This window comes from Thamnophis sirtalis, unplaced genomic scaffold (assembly GCF_051295495.1).
Source record: "Thamnophis sirtalis isolate CommonGarterSnake01/CBP01778 unplaced genomic scaffold, rThaSir2_p1.2 scaffold_5, whole genome shotgun sequence".
NCBI classification, from domain to species: domain Eukaryota; kingdom Metazoa; phylum Chordata; class Lepidosauria; order Squamata; family Natricidae; genus Thamnophis; species Thamnophis sirtalis.
The window spans coordinates 106,818,937-106,833,839 of NW_028261385.1; the positions used below are offsets into that span (position 1 = coordinate 106,818,937).

The window sequence follows — 14,903 nt, forward strand, 5'->3', positions numbered from 1 at the left end:
GAGATGATATATATTTCTGTGATATATATTTTTGAGAAAGTATATGAGTGCAGGGAGGGTATTATTTAAATTCAAGTCCAAAACACTTGTTGATGTTGTAAGCTGTGCGGGGTAAACAGTGTGTGTTGGCCATACAAATTTGTAAAATCTGTATAATTTGTTTAAATACTTGAAATTTGAAAAAGAGTAACAGTATGAAGTTCTACCTGTACATATTACCAGCAAGTTGTCTTCAATATTTTTAGGGAATGCAGTCTAACGTTTAATATTATTCATGTAATACTGGATTATGAAAAGCAGGAAGCCATACAATTCTTTGAAAAGATGCTTTTTTAAAAAACATTCAAGCAGAGCACCCCTTTGCTGTGTCAGTTGGTGCCTTCTTCTAATGAGTGAACTACAATTTCACTTGCCAGCCAGTATTTGTATGCATTTGGTGTGCAGAAACTATTGCTCCTGAGAAAACTTGGCTGATTGAAGCAGAATTATGTTTCTCTGTGATGCTCTTCAACTGGTGGAAGTCCTGTAGTGTGCTTCCTCAAGGTGAAATACTTCTCCATAGCCCTGGATTGAATGTATTCTCACTGCTTTCAATAATTGAAATAGGGCTACAAACTCTCATCTGCAAAAATCACAGTATCCACTAAATAAATTAAGTTCATGTACTAAGGTTGTTATTAACCATCACTTGCACTTTTTTACAGGTTAGTATTTGCAATATGTTTCCTAATTCCCCATTCTAGAGTAGGTACTATATTTTGTGTCCTGTATTTTGATTGGTCGGTATTCTTACTATGTCACAGCAGGTATTCCACCTTACTGACCTCAGCTGATCCTGGAAAAGCTAAGCTGTGTCAGATCTGATTAGTCCTTGGAAGACCAGCAAATCTGAAAGCTATCAATTACAGTGGGAAATTGAGAAAACATTCCTGAAAATGTCAGTGTCAAAACCACTTACATATTAAAGGTGAATGACAAGAAAAAAATTGCTATCAGAATTTCTTCCTGGAGGAGGATGTTACAATTTGACACAACAAATAATTAACAATTGTACATCTGTTGTCTAAAAGAGATTTGTAACTAAAATGTATTTAATTTTAGGTTTTAAGTAGAGGAGAAGAGACTGTGGATCTTTTGACCCTCAGAAATCTTAGGATGCATGGACTCAGATAGTGATGAAAATTATACAAAATTGTCTCCATACTAGGTTGCAACCTACTATGTTAGATTATGATCCGGCTTAATGTAAATTGCAACAGGGGAAATACTACCATACAAACATATCAGAGGAACTTAAAGCGCATTTCTCACTTGGAAATAATGATTATGTAGGTATTATATACATATAAATATAAATATACTGCATATATGAAAAATTACAATGATACAAATAGATACAACTATTTTCATTTTATCTAGCTAAATATACTCTGCCTAAATGTACATCATACTGAATTTTGAAGTTTCAATTGCATCCATTCAAATTGAAATAACATATTAAGTAAATTTCACAAAGGACAGCAAAAAACCTATTTTTCTGGGATATGTCATTAATTTTACTTGTCTCTTTGATTATATTGGTTAACTGCAATACCTTTCAGTAATTGCACTGCTATCTCAGGTGGAACACAACCCACTATCTCAAACTGAGATGCTACCATTTCATTTTTCTATATGTATAGCCCTTTTGAATGGGGCTAGCAAATCTGGGCTGCAAAATTCCAGATTATCACTAGAGAGATACAGAAAACTCCAGAGAGAGATGCAGAAAGATCACTAGAGAGATACAGAAAATACTAGCAATATGTCAAAAGTGCTGAGGTTGGGAGATGGTTTCCCTTTGGCTAGTGATATTCAGCAAAGTGAACAAGGGTAAAAGCTGATGATTTAGGGAATAGTTTTACTTAAAACAGATTGCATACCCATATAAGGATTTTCTCCAATGGCAAGTAAAGATAGAGGCTTTAAGGGCAGAATAAGATGAGAAGCGGATAGGACATTTTACAAAGAGAACAGGTTCTGCCAGATCAACTACAGGTAATAAATAGCATTTTAACTGAACTATAGGGAAAGGGTTTTAGTTTACCACCTGCACTACTTCCACTGTTCAAGGTTTAGCAGTTATAAAAATTATGGATTGAGATAGATTGTAAGCCATGTAGGAACATACACATATTATTAATATCTGTGTACATCACAATATTTGATTTACATGATTCAGAATTCATTTTGAACATTTGTGCAGAACTTTCAAATACAACTACACTGTTTGGCCTGCCCAGTATAATAGGTTGGCCATTAAAGAGTGGTTCTTCCCAATCTGCCACCACCCAGAGGCTGAGAGGTAGCTGATCCTTGAGGTACAGGAAGTAAGGGATACAGCGAGAGACATCATTGCTTTCCAACCTGTTACCTACTGAGATCCACTGCACAACTGAAATATGGACTCTGAGAGACAGACCGTCCAAAACATTATGACCCAAGGACTGGAGGGGAGGAAATATGTTTTGACTTAGCCTGAAATGCCTGATCAGAGCTTGGTTGCTAACAACAAATTGTATCAGATTTTGCATACCTTGGAAGTATTGTGGCTTGCTGCCAGTTTGAGGGGAAACTACCAGTTTAATGCTGGAACAGCTAATGAGAATTTATATACAGGTTGGGGAGTGAGATGAAGATAGTATCTCATGGGCACATGGCAGAAAAAAAGAGACGGCAGAGCATGTTTGTCTTGTTTTTAGGTGCAAGTAAAGTACAAATGTGTAATACAGGCAGTATTAGCCTTAATTCCTCTATTTGTAAAATGGGATTTAACTCTTATTCCCAGGGCTATTGTAAAAATAGCATTATTTCGCCATAGCAATGAGGCTGACAAATACTGTCCTTATTTAATGTGGACCAAGGAAAGGCCCTGGCATTTTTCTCCTGCCCACCAAGCTTGCTTGCTGGTGGGAAAGATCAACCACCAACCACTGTCCCTCATATAAGTTGGTTCTCAATAGGACAACTATAGGGGCCCTAGGAACAGCTTGCCTAGTCTCCTGTCAAATTGTCTGTTGGTGAAAGGTGCTAAAGTAGAACATGTAGTAAAGCAGAAGAAGGAAGCTCTCCAGATGCTCCTCACAAACTACTCTATGACAATCAGACCAATTCTGAATATGAGTGGCGTTTTTCTGAAAGAGGGTAAACCCATATATTCACAAATAGTTGAGCTGATAGATGCAGGCATGGGGGCACAAGGCACAGAGGAAGTAACTGATAATGAAGAAGCTCCATTCTTGATTAATAATGCAAGAGAATGCCATTGCTTTTGGCACTCCCCTTCTGACCTGATCATGGCAGAATCCTGAAGTAAGAGGATAGCCAATAGAAAACATGCTATTATTATTAGCCCATCTATAACAACAACATCATGGCATTTAATGTTACCAGGGCCAGAATGGAATAGAAGGCAAAATGACAAAGATGACATAGGTATCCGCAGTGTACTGCATAAATAGCTATAGGAACTACAGCCACATGATACTGATCCCAAGATCATTGAGTGATATATGTAGCACTCATTTGTGAGTCCCAGAAAATAAGAACAGTAGTAAAATTATCAAAAGGCAGGGGTGAAATTCAGCAGGTTCTGACAGGTTCTGGAGAATGGGTAGTGAAAATTTTGAATAGTTTGGAGAACCGGCAAATACCACCTTTGGCTGGCCCCAGAGTGAGGAGGGAATGGAGATTTTGCAGTATCCTTCCCCTACAGAACCCGTAGTAAAAAAAAATTGAATTTCACCACTGTTAGCCAAGCTAAATTCCTTGTCAATAGAAAAATGGAAAACCTATAGTGCAGTCAGTAATGATAGAAATAGCAAGCAACAATGCCAGAAACTGACACTCTTTCCAGCTTAAATTGGAAACACTATGGTTATTCTTCTAAGTTCTAATGAAGGCCCAGGTTCCCCCGCCCCCACCAAAAGAACAAGGATTTTTTTCAATCTAGTTGACAGCCTTAAGATTTGCTTTTTCCCATTTATATCATGTTTAATGCCCCTTCTTCACTAATTACATTTCCCCTTGCATTCTTTATGCCATACTTAAGAGAACCTCTACCTTCTTATGCTGGCTTTTATAGGTGGTCATGTTTTTGAAAAATAAATGTTATGTTTATTAACTGTTTGTTGTGCCAAATCCTCCTGAAAATATTTCTCAAAGCTACTTCTTTTTATCATTCACCTTGTCAAAAACATCATTCTTTCCCTGCTAGCTCTTTTTTTATGGCTGTCAAGTGAAATGTGATTAAGTATCATTAATATTTACTGTGTAGAACTCATTGCTTGTAATGTTACATATACAATATTTTACAAGGTGTCGTTTCATAAATGGTCATGTTGTTGTTACTAATGTAAATGTTTACTAATTTAATTTTTATTATCATTGGGGTGAGCTTTATTGTTTTAATTGTAATTATTTAGTTTTCAGAGTTGTGCCTGCACTTGAGGTGCCATGTAATTGATTGAAATGGTTGAAGGATGGGGGCAAATTTCTTAATTCAGACTTTATGAATTAAAGAATCAGAACAGTGGACCAACTAGTGCCAGTTCTTTGTAAATGTAATTATTTTTCTCTTACTCCACACTAATGAATATGGTGAATTATTAAATCAAAACTTTCTTACAGGCATTGACCATAAATCCAATATAATAACTAAAATCCTGTTGATACATAAGTAGGGTTACTGCTACAGATGACCATTCTTTCCTATGTTGCTGACCTTCCTCATGATGTATCCATGTCTCTGATTAGCAGAATTTTGCCCCAGAATAAAGGATTCCATTTCTGCTCCAATGAATCTCTTTGCACAGGGAAAAAGCAGCTAGATTTGGGAAATGCACAGTATCCTGATATATGCCTCAAGAAGAGGTAAATATGGAGGTAGTTGGGCCTGCCTTTCATAAAAGCATCCATTTGTTTCCAGATAGTATACTTTTTGCATGGAATAAGAGGAAGTGATTGTAATCCCAAAAACTCAGGGGGAAAAAGAAAGTTTAATTTTCACTTAATGGAACGAAGTCAGCTAATGCTGAAAGCAAGTTAATTAAATGTGCCTGTAGAAGTGCTTGCCAGCGTAAAACTGTCCACACTCTTAAGAACTATTACCATCAAATCTTAATAGTTACTGGGATCAAAGATACAAAAATGCATTCTAAATTAATGGCTGAATTAGTTCAAGGTATCCAGTCTCTTCACACTTGTGCCAGCCATAGTTATTTCAACAAAGGCTGTGTTATTCGTTGATTCCTCTCTTTGCCTGCATTTTTTAAAAATCACGAATTTGCTCATGAATCCAGTTCCTACGGGATCCAATCCGTCTCTTCCTTTTTTTAATTTTTTCCTCCCAGATTCTGTTGCTCCTGAGTCCTGCCTTGCCAAAAAAAGCTCCAGGCATCTCCCATTCCTTTGTACTGGGGATTGGGAGGGGAGAAGAAATTGGAGGAAAGCTGGAAAGAGAAAGGGGAGAGCGAAGGGGTAGGGGCTGGCGAGGAAGACGGGGACCTCAGTCCAGACCGCAGCATTTTCTGAGTGGCTGAAACTCGCCGTAGACGAATTAATATTCTTCCCCCATTTTTAGCCTTCCTTCCTTGCCAGCTCCTTTCTTCTTCTCAGACATTTTAAGGGCCTACGTAGATTCTCTTTAAATACCCGCCTCCCAGATTTCGGCGAATGCACTGGAGAAGAGGGGGCGATAACAAAAACAACCATTATTATTCGAAAGAGAAGGTCTAGGGGGAGAGAGCCCGCGAAGCTCCGATTTTTACACAGCCTCGAGAGATTTGGTGATAAATACATTAACAGGAAGGGAGGCGATTCCCAAGTAAATACGTGCGAATTGCAACTGGGCCTGCAAAACACACCCGCTACAGCACCGTGCGCGAGGCGAATTCCATGGAGGCGATGGCCTGGGGCGGCGGGGAGAGTTCATTTTTCCTTTCGCCTCTCCTGCCTTCCATTCGCCTCCATTGTTCTGCCGTGCCTTTAGGCCGCCTTGTTCACCAAGTCTCCCCCTTCCCTTCGCCTTGTGAAAGACGTTGTACAATGTGTCCGGGTTTCTGTGGCCTCCCCACCATTTTCCTTTAAGGAGCGAAGATATTCTGGCCAGCGCCGTCGCCCGGTGCAATCGATGCGCTCTTGCGCGGGGGGGGGGGGCGTTGTTGGCAGGAAAGAGGCGGGGGAGAGGGGGAGGAGAGGGGAGGGGGCCGCTTGTGCGTCCTGAGCTCTTCGGAAATGGGAGGCGGCCAAGGCGGCAGGCGGCGGGAGGGCGCTGCGATGGGCGAGCGCACAGGCACGGGCGGCGGCGCCTGAACCCGGGGGCGCTTGGGGGACGCCGCTGACAGACACTGCTTGGAGCGCGGTTTTCTCTTCCCGCTCCCCGATCTTTGAAGTCCCGGGGAGAAGAAGGAAGAGGAGAAGGAGGAGGAAAGGAAGGAGGAGTTGCTGGTTGCCACAGCTGGTTCGCTGAGTCTCTCCTCCACTTCTTCATTCCTCCCTTCATTCGACCTCCCTTCTGGAGCCCGGTAAGTGCAACTCCTAGTGCTTTCTCTCTCGCCTGCTCCGTATCCATTCTCTGCTCGATGGGGGGGCGGGGGCGGAGGGACGGAGATCTGTTCTCCATCTCTGTGTATGAGGATTAGCTGAAAGGGAGCCAGAAGAAGGCAAGGGGGCTGTCAGAAAGCTGGATGAAGTGGGCTTAATTAAAACGATGCACCGGTGAGAAGGTTTGACCCCCCCCCCTTCAGATCGTTCTATAAAGGCATTCGCACGGCGACACATCTCTCCCTGTATCTGGGAGAAATACGACCTTCTTGTCCACATAGAGCGCTCTGCGGAAGACGCGGGAGATCTTGGAAAATCCGAGAAGAATATGTCCCGAACAGCTTCCTAAAACAGAGGTGGCCAACTCTAGGGAGCCCTGCAGAAGAAGTCCATCCCTACCTATCGTGGGCCTCACAAAACAAGTCACCTTCCATCTGTTTATTAGAACAGCCAAGAGAAACTCCTGGCTCTGTAGAACCTGCTCCGTGCTATAAACGTGTCAGATGTCTGAAGCCCTCAGTGCTCTTTCAGGCCATGTAGTTCCAGGACCAGGAATCCTACCCTTAGAATACCTTTTCTAAATATTTTGGTCTAACACTCATAGATGTCAGGAGAAAAGGGAGGTCTGATAGCTCACAAATCTCACAGGCTTCATGGAACTTGTAAAATCCTTCCTTAATCGGAAGTATAGGATGAAATAAAAGAGACCCAATGCATATGTGTTGTTTTCTAAGAAGGAGGTTTCCTTTGAATGAGGATTGGGTGGCCTCTCAGTCTCTCTTCCAGAAAGGTTTCTGGTTTCATAGAAGATAGACTGACTAGATCAAAGTGCACCCACTTCTCTCTAAAGCTATTTTTACTGTTTCTTTCCTTTTCATTTGCCTTTCAAAAGCCCAGCTGATGTCTTCTCAACTCTGAATACTTAACATGATTACTTAGCATATTATATAGCATGTTAGTTGCAGCCTAGAGGAGCAGGCCAGTTTAATTTTAAATTGCCTATTACATGTAGAAGGTAAAGATCATTTCATAAATGAATGAATGGCTGAGGTTAAATTTGAACTCCAGGTTTCCTGGCTCTGAATCTATACTTTTCTTTAATAAACTACACAACCAAAAAGTTCCATCCTGATGTGATGATTCCCATTGTCTACTGACTTTTGGAAAGGTCACCTCCACAAAACCACAAGGAAGAATCCACATTGCTTCAGAAGTCAGGGTCTCCACCCCTGGTTCCTTGAGTCCCTTCATTTCCCAGATAAAATAAGAATACTTTAAACAAACCTGAGTGGGGGTGGAGGTGGGGAGATCTGGAGAGTATATCTTCTACTAGATTATAATGTCAGTTGGTATGTTCATCTTTAAAATGATAGTATAGTTCATCCTCTTTTCTATTTGTATGTATGTCTATATAGAATGCATTGTGTATGGTGGTCAAATCTGCTTTATGATCTGTTTCTCTTTATGTATTTTCTTGTTGCTCTTCTGCCTTTCTGATAAAAAACTTACATGTTACAGCAAAATTTAGAGAATGGTAGAGAGAAAAACAGAGATTGGGTAAAAATTAAAGTAAAACAAGGGAAGAAATAGAATTAACAAAATATTTTTGGTGTTTTAAACAGAATATCCAAATGATGCTCATTAGTGAATAAAAATATAATAATTATGGATTGTTTGGTGCTCTTTGATAATAGTTTGAACTTAATAACCCAAGTTGAATCTCTTTACCATTCCTTAATGGTGGTCTGGGTCCTTGGAATTTCAGTGGTTCCTCATAGAATCAAGAGATATAAACATATGGATTTATTACTGTGTTGATGTTATATTGCAGAAGAGCAAACAAACTGGAATAAAGGAGTAAGAGAAACTAGACTTTTCACAGTTGGGAACAACTACCAAAGGGGTGAAACTAAGCTAAACTGTAGACATGTTGTGAAGTAAAGGTAAAGATAAGTAAATTTTAGATCCAAAATAAGAATTTACTGTGCTCTTTCAGTGAGATATGTGCAAGAGATTTTCCAAGAGATAGTGCAAGAGATGTTATTGAGAGGGAGACTAAGGATTTTCTCCTCTGTATATGCAAATGACTTAGATGGATCCTGGTTGATTCCAATTTTTTATTTAAGGAATTTTCCTCCAAACAGCACAGGGTTGGATTGGTTTCCTTTTCATTGGTTGCCTCAGATGATCCCTTCTGATACCACTAGAGGTGCTCTTGGGTAGTGAGATCATAGAGCTACTAATGGGAAGAAAAATCTCAAAACATTGTGCAGCAATAGCAATTGGATGGATTGCAGTCTGTTTTATCTGAAACGGTCTAATAATTTGTGATATGCCAAACATAGTTTATCCACTGCTGTATATGATGCTATACATTTTATGCTATACATTTTATATTGAATTTTCTGATTTAGAGTAAGAAAACTAGGGTTATCAAGTACTTCTTACAGTTTCCTTTCTGAGATTTGTTCAAGAACAGAGATGTTGACTGGGCTAGAATATTTCTCTGCAGAACAAAGGCTTTGATAAGATGATCAATTGGATTTTTTTCTTCATCACAGGTTCTTCATGAATAAAGATCCCCCCCCCATATCTCTGATTTTTGAGTAGTTTCTATTGTTCATTTGTGCTCCAGAAGCTCTTTAAGTAGTAAGAATGAAGAAAAGTGTGCTTGATTTCTAGCAATTTTGGAAGTATGCATGTGTATTTCACCCGGCCATAGCATACTTCTTGAATGTTTTTTGTATAAAAGAACTGAAATGTTTATAGAAGTTAGTGTTGAATAATCATAAAATTGTTGAGCGGGTACCTCAGAGATTCAGGATAAAGCCTATCCATAACCATGAAAACTAACTTGATGCTTTTTAATGAGTTGTATGCTGTCAGCCTACCTTATTCCTAGAGGGTTGTTGATTTGTGGAGAAAAGTGAAAAAAGTTTCTTTTCCTTAATCTCTAGAAAAAAGGCAAGTTTGCTGAATTTCCTATAAATATTTTATTTTATCTGTGTGACTGTTGGTCACTCTCCCTCTTCACCCAAGAAAAACTCAAGTTCTGAAAAAATAGTGAAGGTGAAGAATAGCAAATAGTTGACAGCGGACCCTGAAAAAAAAGTTTTTTGCAGCTAGGTCCTACTTTGCTGGATAATTTATCTCTCTCCTGGTGACATTTGCTGAAATGTTGCTTTTAATTGCCCCCAAATAGGTCGAAGGATTTAGAGGTGCCATTTATGCTCAGCCCTTCCTGATGCCACACAGAGTTTGCAGCAGGTATTTTTTCTTTGCAACCACTAAATGCTCAGCTCCATCCAGTCGCCCAGACTCTACCCTGAATTAAAGGACTACAGGTTCATAAACAGGGAGGGTTTTTTAAATTTATGCTCAGCCATGATATTTGTATTAGTAAGACGGATCTCAGCACACTTGACCACAGTAGGAAGAGCACTGCTACATTTTTGTCAAACTGTGTTTTATGTATATTACAGCTCAGTCAGTCTATCTTTATAGTGGTTTAAACAGTGGGACATAATCTGGAATAAGGAACCTACTTATCTAAGGCCCTAGAATAAACTACTGCAGGTAAATCAGACTTTGTATTATGAATATCAGAATAGAAATATTATTGTCCTTATTCAGGGTAGGCAGTAAATGCTCTGGTTTAATACAGGCGTACCTCAGAGATATGTATGTGTTTGATTCCAACCCACCTCAATAAGGTGAATATTGCAGTAAAGTGAGTCACACATTTTTTTTGTTTCCCTGTGCATATAAAAGTTATGCTTTTACTATAATGCAGTCTTAAATGTGCAGTAGCATTATATCTAAAAATGTTAGTGCCTTAATTAAAAAATACTTTATTGTTAAAAATGCTAATCATCATCTGAGACTTCCAACAAGTCATAATGTTTTTAACATTCAAGGTTCATGTTTAAAAACATGAACACAAAAAAAATATATTCCAGAGAAGGCAAAACTTAATGGAGGCCCCAGGAGACTTTTCAGTACCATATTGGCCACTAGCATATTACCCCCACCCCCCCAATTATTCCAATTACACTATAGCAGAGGTTTATTTCGTTTTGGGAAAAGAATTCCACAACAGTTGACTTAGAAATACATCTTATTTATTTTCCTTTAGATTTTAATACTAGTAATGGTTTTTAGTGTTTTCTATATTTTTTTCAATTTTTAAAGAAATGCTTTTGTCTCAAATTTGTATTTTTTTCTTCTAAATATCTTTATTATGTATGGCATGATGCCTACTTGAAAGGAAAAAGGGTATTATTGTGGCATAATTATTTATTTCTTCTTAACATTTTATCTTAAAAGAGCCCTTGGAACTCTTAAGACATCCCATAAAACAATATGAAAATCATACCAGTAGTATTTAAATTAACAGTCTCAAAGCCATTCTAAAAATAGTATTGCAAACAATGTATAAATTAAGTACAAAACTGATGTAGTAACATTACTTTACTTATTACATACGGAGCTGAAAGCCAATTATGTAATTTTATTCTCCAAATGATCATGTAATGTAGATTAAGGAGAACTGTTACTTCCTCAAGGTCACCCAATGAACTTCATGGCACAGACAATAATTGGAATTCCAGTTTATTTCAGATTTTGAAATATATAGTAAACAAATTTTAAGCAAAAAAGGAGATAGAGGAAATTGGAACTGAACTAAATATAGGAGGAGGTTGATATAATGTGGAAAAGGTACATAGAACTAAATAATTTACATTGAGTTTAAGATGAATGAACTTCCTATTTGAATTTCCCATTTCTAAAATAATCTTCTGGAAATTATCTTCACACATATTCAAACTTGTGATGTGTGGCCAATCCTGCAGACCCTTGAAAATGTTTTGAAGAAAATATAAGAATCCAGAAATTGTATTTCATGATGGACTGCATGGGTTCTCCCTTTATCAAACACCAAATACCTTACCCGGAGAATAATTTTAATAACCAGTTCTTCTCCAGAGCCCTTGGCTTTCAGTTTACTGAGGGCTATACAGCTTGGGAACCACTAAACTGAATGTGGCTTTTTCTATTGCTTGTCTGCAAGTATGGGAACTAGAGTCCAAAATATGGCAAAGTGATTTGTTGGATCACAAAGGCTGCCATTTTGATCTTGATTATCTGGTACCTTCATTGTCTCAAATGTTTTTGCTAAGCCTAGCATGTCCTTAGGCCATCCACCCAGTGGTGGGTTCCGGATTATCACATGCACACGGGCAGTGCATGTGCATACACGCTGTATGCGCCATGCACGTGCGTGGAAGCGCCGACAGCTTTAAAAACCAATAAGTAGCTCGGGTGGGCCCTCCGGAGCACCGTACCAGAACGGTACCCAGTGTTCCAGGCAGGCTTCGGTACGCCCGTACTGGGGCGTACCGCCTGCAACCCACCACTGCACCCACCCCCAAATAAGAGTCAGTTTGTCTCCATACTAGAACGAATTGAGATGTGCAGTTTAGTTTCCCCACAACTCTTTACAGCAAAAAAAAAAAAAATTTTTTTTACTATTGGACCCCAGTTTTGCAATTATACCACCCTTGCTTTCAAGAAAATATGGTAGTCCACATTTATAAACTCAATTCTGTCATTGTCATGCAATTTTGATCTCAGATTGTATGTATAGCACTGCTATAACATCCTGTAGGAATATTTAAAATGACATTCTTAGATTAACACAAAATGTGAAGGCAGCAACTACATGTTTTCAAATGAAGCCCTCAAATCCTACTATATTAACTATTTCCATATTGCTTATATTTAATCAACTGCTGTAATGTAATGATTCTGTGCTGAATTGTGATATGAAACCCATCTGTGCTATCTGATATGTGTTTGCTCCTTACACACATTCTGGTTTCTATGCCTCATGATGCCTGCCCTGACTTAACCAGAGAATTTCTGCAGTGGTATCCTATAATTGTGGAGGCATATAAATCCTGGACCATTTTTCTTGCAGATATTTCATTATAATTCAATGCTAGCACTGATAATGTTACCTAGTTTGATAATGAAACATCTGCAGATTAACCCTGAAACACTAATATTCTCTTGTGTCAGGGATTCTTGGGATTTCAGGCATGTAATTACAACTATAATGAATTTGTTATTAAAAGGTAAGATTCAATTCAGGTTAGTTTTCATGCATCTAAAGCATTGATGTGTATATGGAAGTAATAGTGAAGAGGTTTTGATATTTAGTGTTAAAATAGGACTTACAGAATAAGAGAAGTTTGACAAATAGAAATTATTGCTAAAACAATAAAATATTAATATTCTTTTGAAACTATCTTGGCCAATTTCAAAGTAGGATTAGACATGGCTAGTACTTGAACAGGAGGAGATCACCAGGAAACCTTAAGTCCAGAGGTTAATTTGGCAGTAAAAAATAAAAATAAAAACCCCATTTTCAAATTGTTGCAAGGAAAACTACATTGGACATTCCTGAAAATTGAATTTGACTTGACAAAGATCTTACACATAGTCCTCGACTTATGACTACTATTGAGCTCAAAACTTACATTGGTAAGTGAAACATTTGTTAGGTGAGTTGTGCTCATTTTATCAAATTTTTTTGCCACTGTTTAATGAGCCATTGCAATTGTTAGTAACATGGTTGTTAAGTGAATCTGACTTCCCCATTGACTTTGCTTGTCAGAAAGTTGCAAAAGCTGATCACATGACTGTAAGACACTGCAACCTTCATAAATATGAATCAGTTGCCAAGCATCTGAATTTTGATCATATGACCATGGAGCATGCTGCAATGGTCGTAAGTGTGAAAAGCGGTCATAAGTCACTTTTTCAGTGCTGTTGTAACTAGTCACTAAATGAAGTGTGGTAAATTGAGGACTAACTGTACTTGTTTGGAGTGCTCAGAGTTTTTTCTTGCTGTATATTGTCTTCATAATCCTGACAGATTGGTACTATCTCAAAGATCGATCACTATTATCATATCCATTCCTTCTCATAAATAACCTTCCAAATGAATTTGTAGCATAGATAAATCTTGTTTTGGGGATATTCTACATCATGGCTGCTAAAGTTAGAACACTGTCATATATTAATGCTTATTTTTTTCTGCCACGACAACCACGTTTCCACTGAAATGGTGTTGCATAACATGCAGAAGCATTTCAAAGCCAGGAGAGCATACCAGCCCAGTATTTGCATGTATTCTAGTGTGCATCATCATTACTGAGATACTGTGTAGAAACAAAGGTCCTATATGCAGTTGCCTACAATATTACACAGTAGTATAATACTCCATATGAAAAAAATTAACAAGAGAATTAAACTGGAAAGCTTAAACAAATAGAACATGTTAGAATGAAAGTGTATTTTGTGTTATACAAAATAAAATTAACATCAAAAATGGAACCTTATACCATCTTTCTTGTTTTGTTCTAATCTTGTGTTGAATTTTTGAGGGTGCATATTTTAGTGTGAAAATTTTTTGGGGGGAAGGAGCATGAATGCTTAGCTGTCCACATTTTTTCGCTGAGTGGTACAGTTAGCATGCTATCGTGTACAATCTGTACCTGTTTTCATCTCTTAATGTTTTGCCTGGTGCAGGTGAATCATTCTTAATGCATAGACCTATGCATGTTACTTAAATGTAATTGAGTTTGGTGGTGTTTCCTTCAAAGGGCCGTGTGAGAAGACAGACAGGCTAGAAATAGTAAATTAAAGAGTGGACATAGGATAGCATCACAGATTAATTTTTAATGGAATAAATTTGTGTTATCCTTCTATTTTAAATCTCCTAGGATTTTTTTTCAGGCAGTAGATATTAGAACATGCTTGTGTGTTTAATTCAGTTGGAATTTTTTTGGTGCAAGCCATATTAAAAGAAGAACTATTGTGGTCATTTGATTGCAGTGAGCCTTGTACAGGAGAATTTCTTATTGTATAATACTCTTGTCTATTGGATTATTAGCAGATTTCTTAGTTTGTAAATATTGAGGAGCAATAATAAAACTTTCATACATAAATGAGCAATATTTCACTTTTAGAATGACTTCTTCCCAAAAAATAATCAATTTTCAGGATTCTACTGATGAGTGTCCTTTTCCTTAATTGTGTTATCAGAAATTTTTTTTAAAAAGAGGGAGATAGAAATGTCTGTTCCAAAATTCACACGAGAATACCAGAGTCGGTAATTAGGCCCATAAGTTTTGTATTTTAATCTGTATTTCATGATATAGAGTAATATCGAAGTAAGATTATTGAATTGCTCAAAGAAATATTGAATATAATACATTGTTTTAAACTACAGATTTTTCATCTGATATGACTGT

The 14,903-nt window shown here is 37.9% G+C and overlaps 1 protein-coding gene across 6 annotated transcripts in view; it reads left to right on the top strand.

Annotated features, from left to right (window-relative positions):
• ATN1 (atrophin 1) overlaps positions 1-14,903 on the top strand; it is a 71,241-nt gene that overhangs the window by 36,744 nt on the left and 19,594 nt on the right. For 2 of the 6 annotated variants that reach the window (XM_087716446.1, XM_087716451.1), the window contains exon 1: positions 6,278-6,563. The exons of 2 other annotated variants lie outside the window; for them this stretch is intronic. The gene's annotated coding sequence lies outside the window, so the exon portion shown is untranslated. Of the gene's footprint in view, positions 1-6,276; positions 6,564-9,784; positions 9,850-14,903 lie in introns of those variants that run through there. 2 more of the 6 variants (XM_087716447.1, XM_087716452.1) reach the window with 2 other exon arrangements.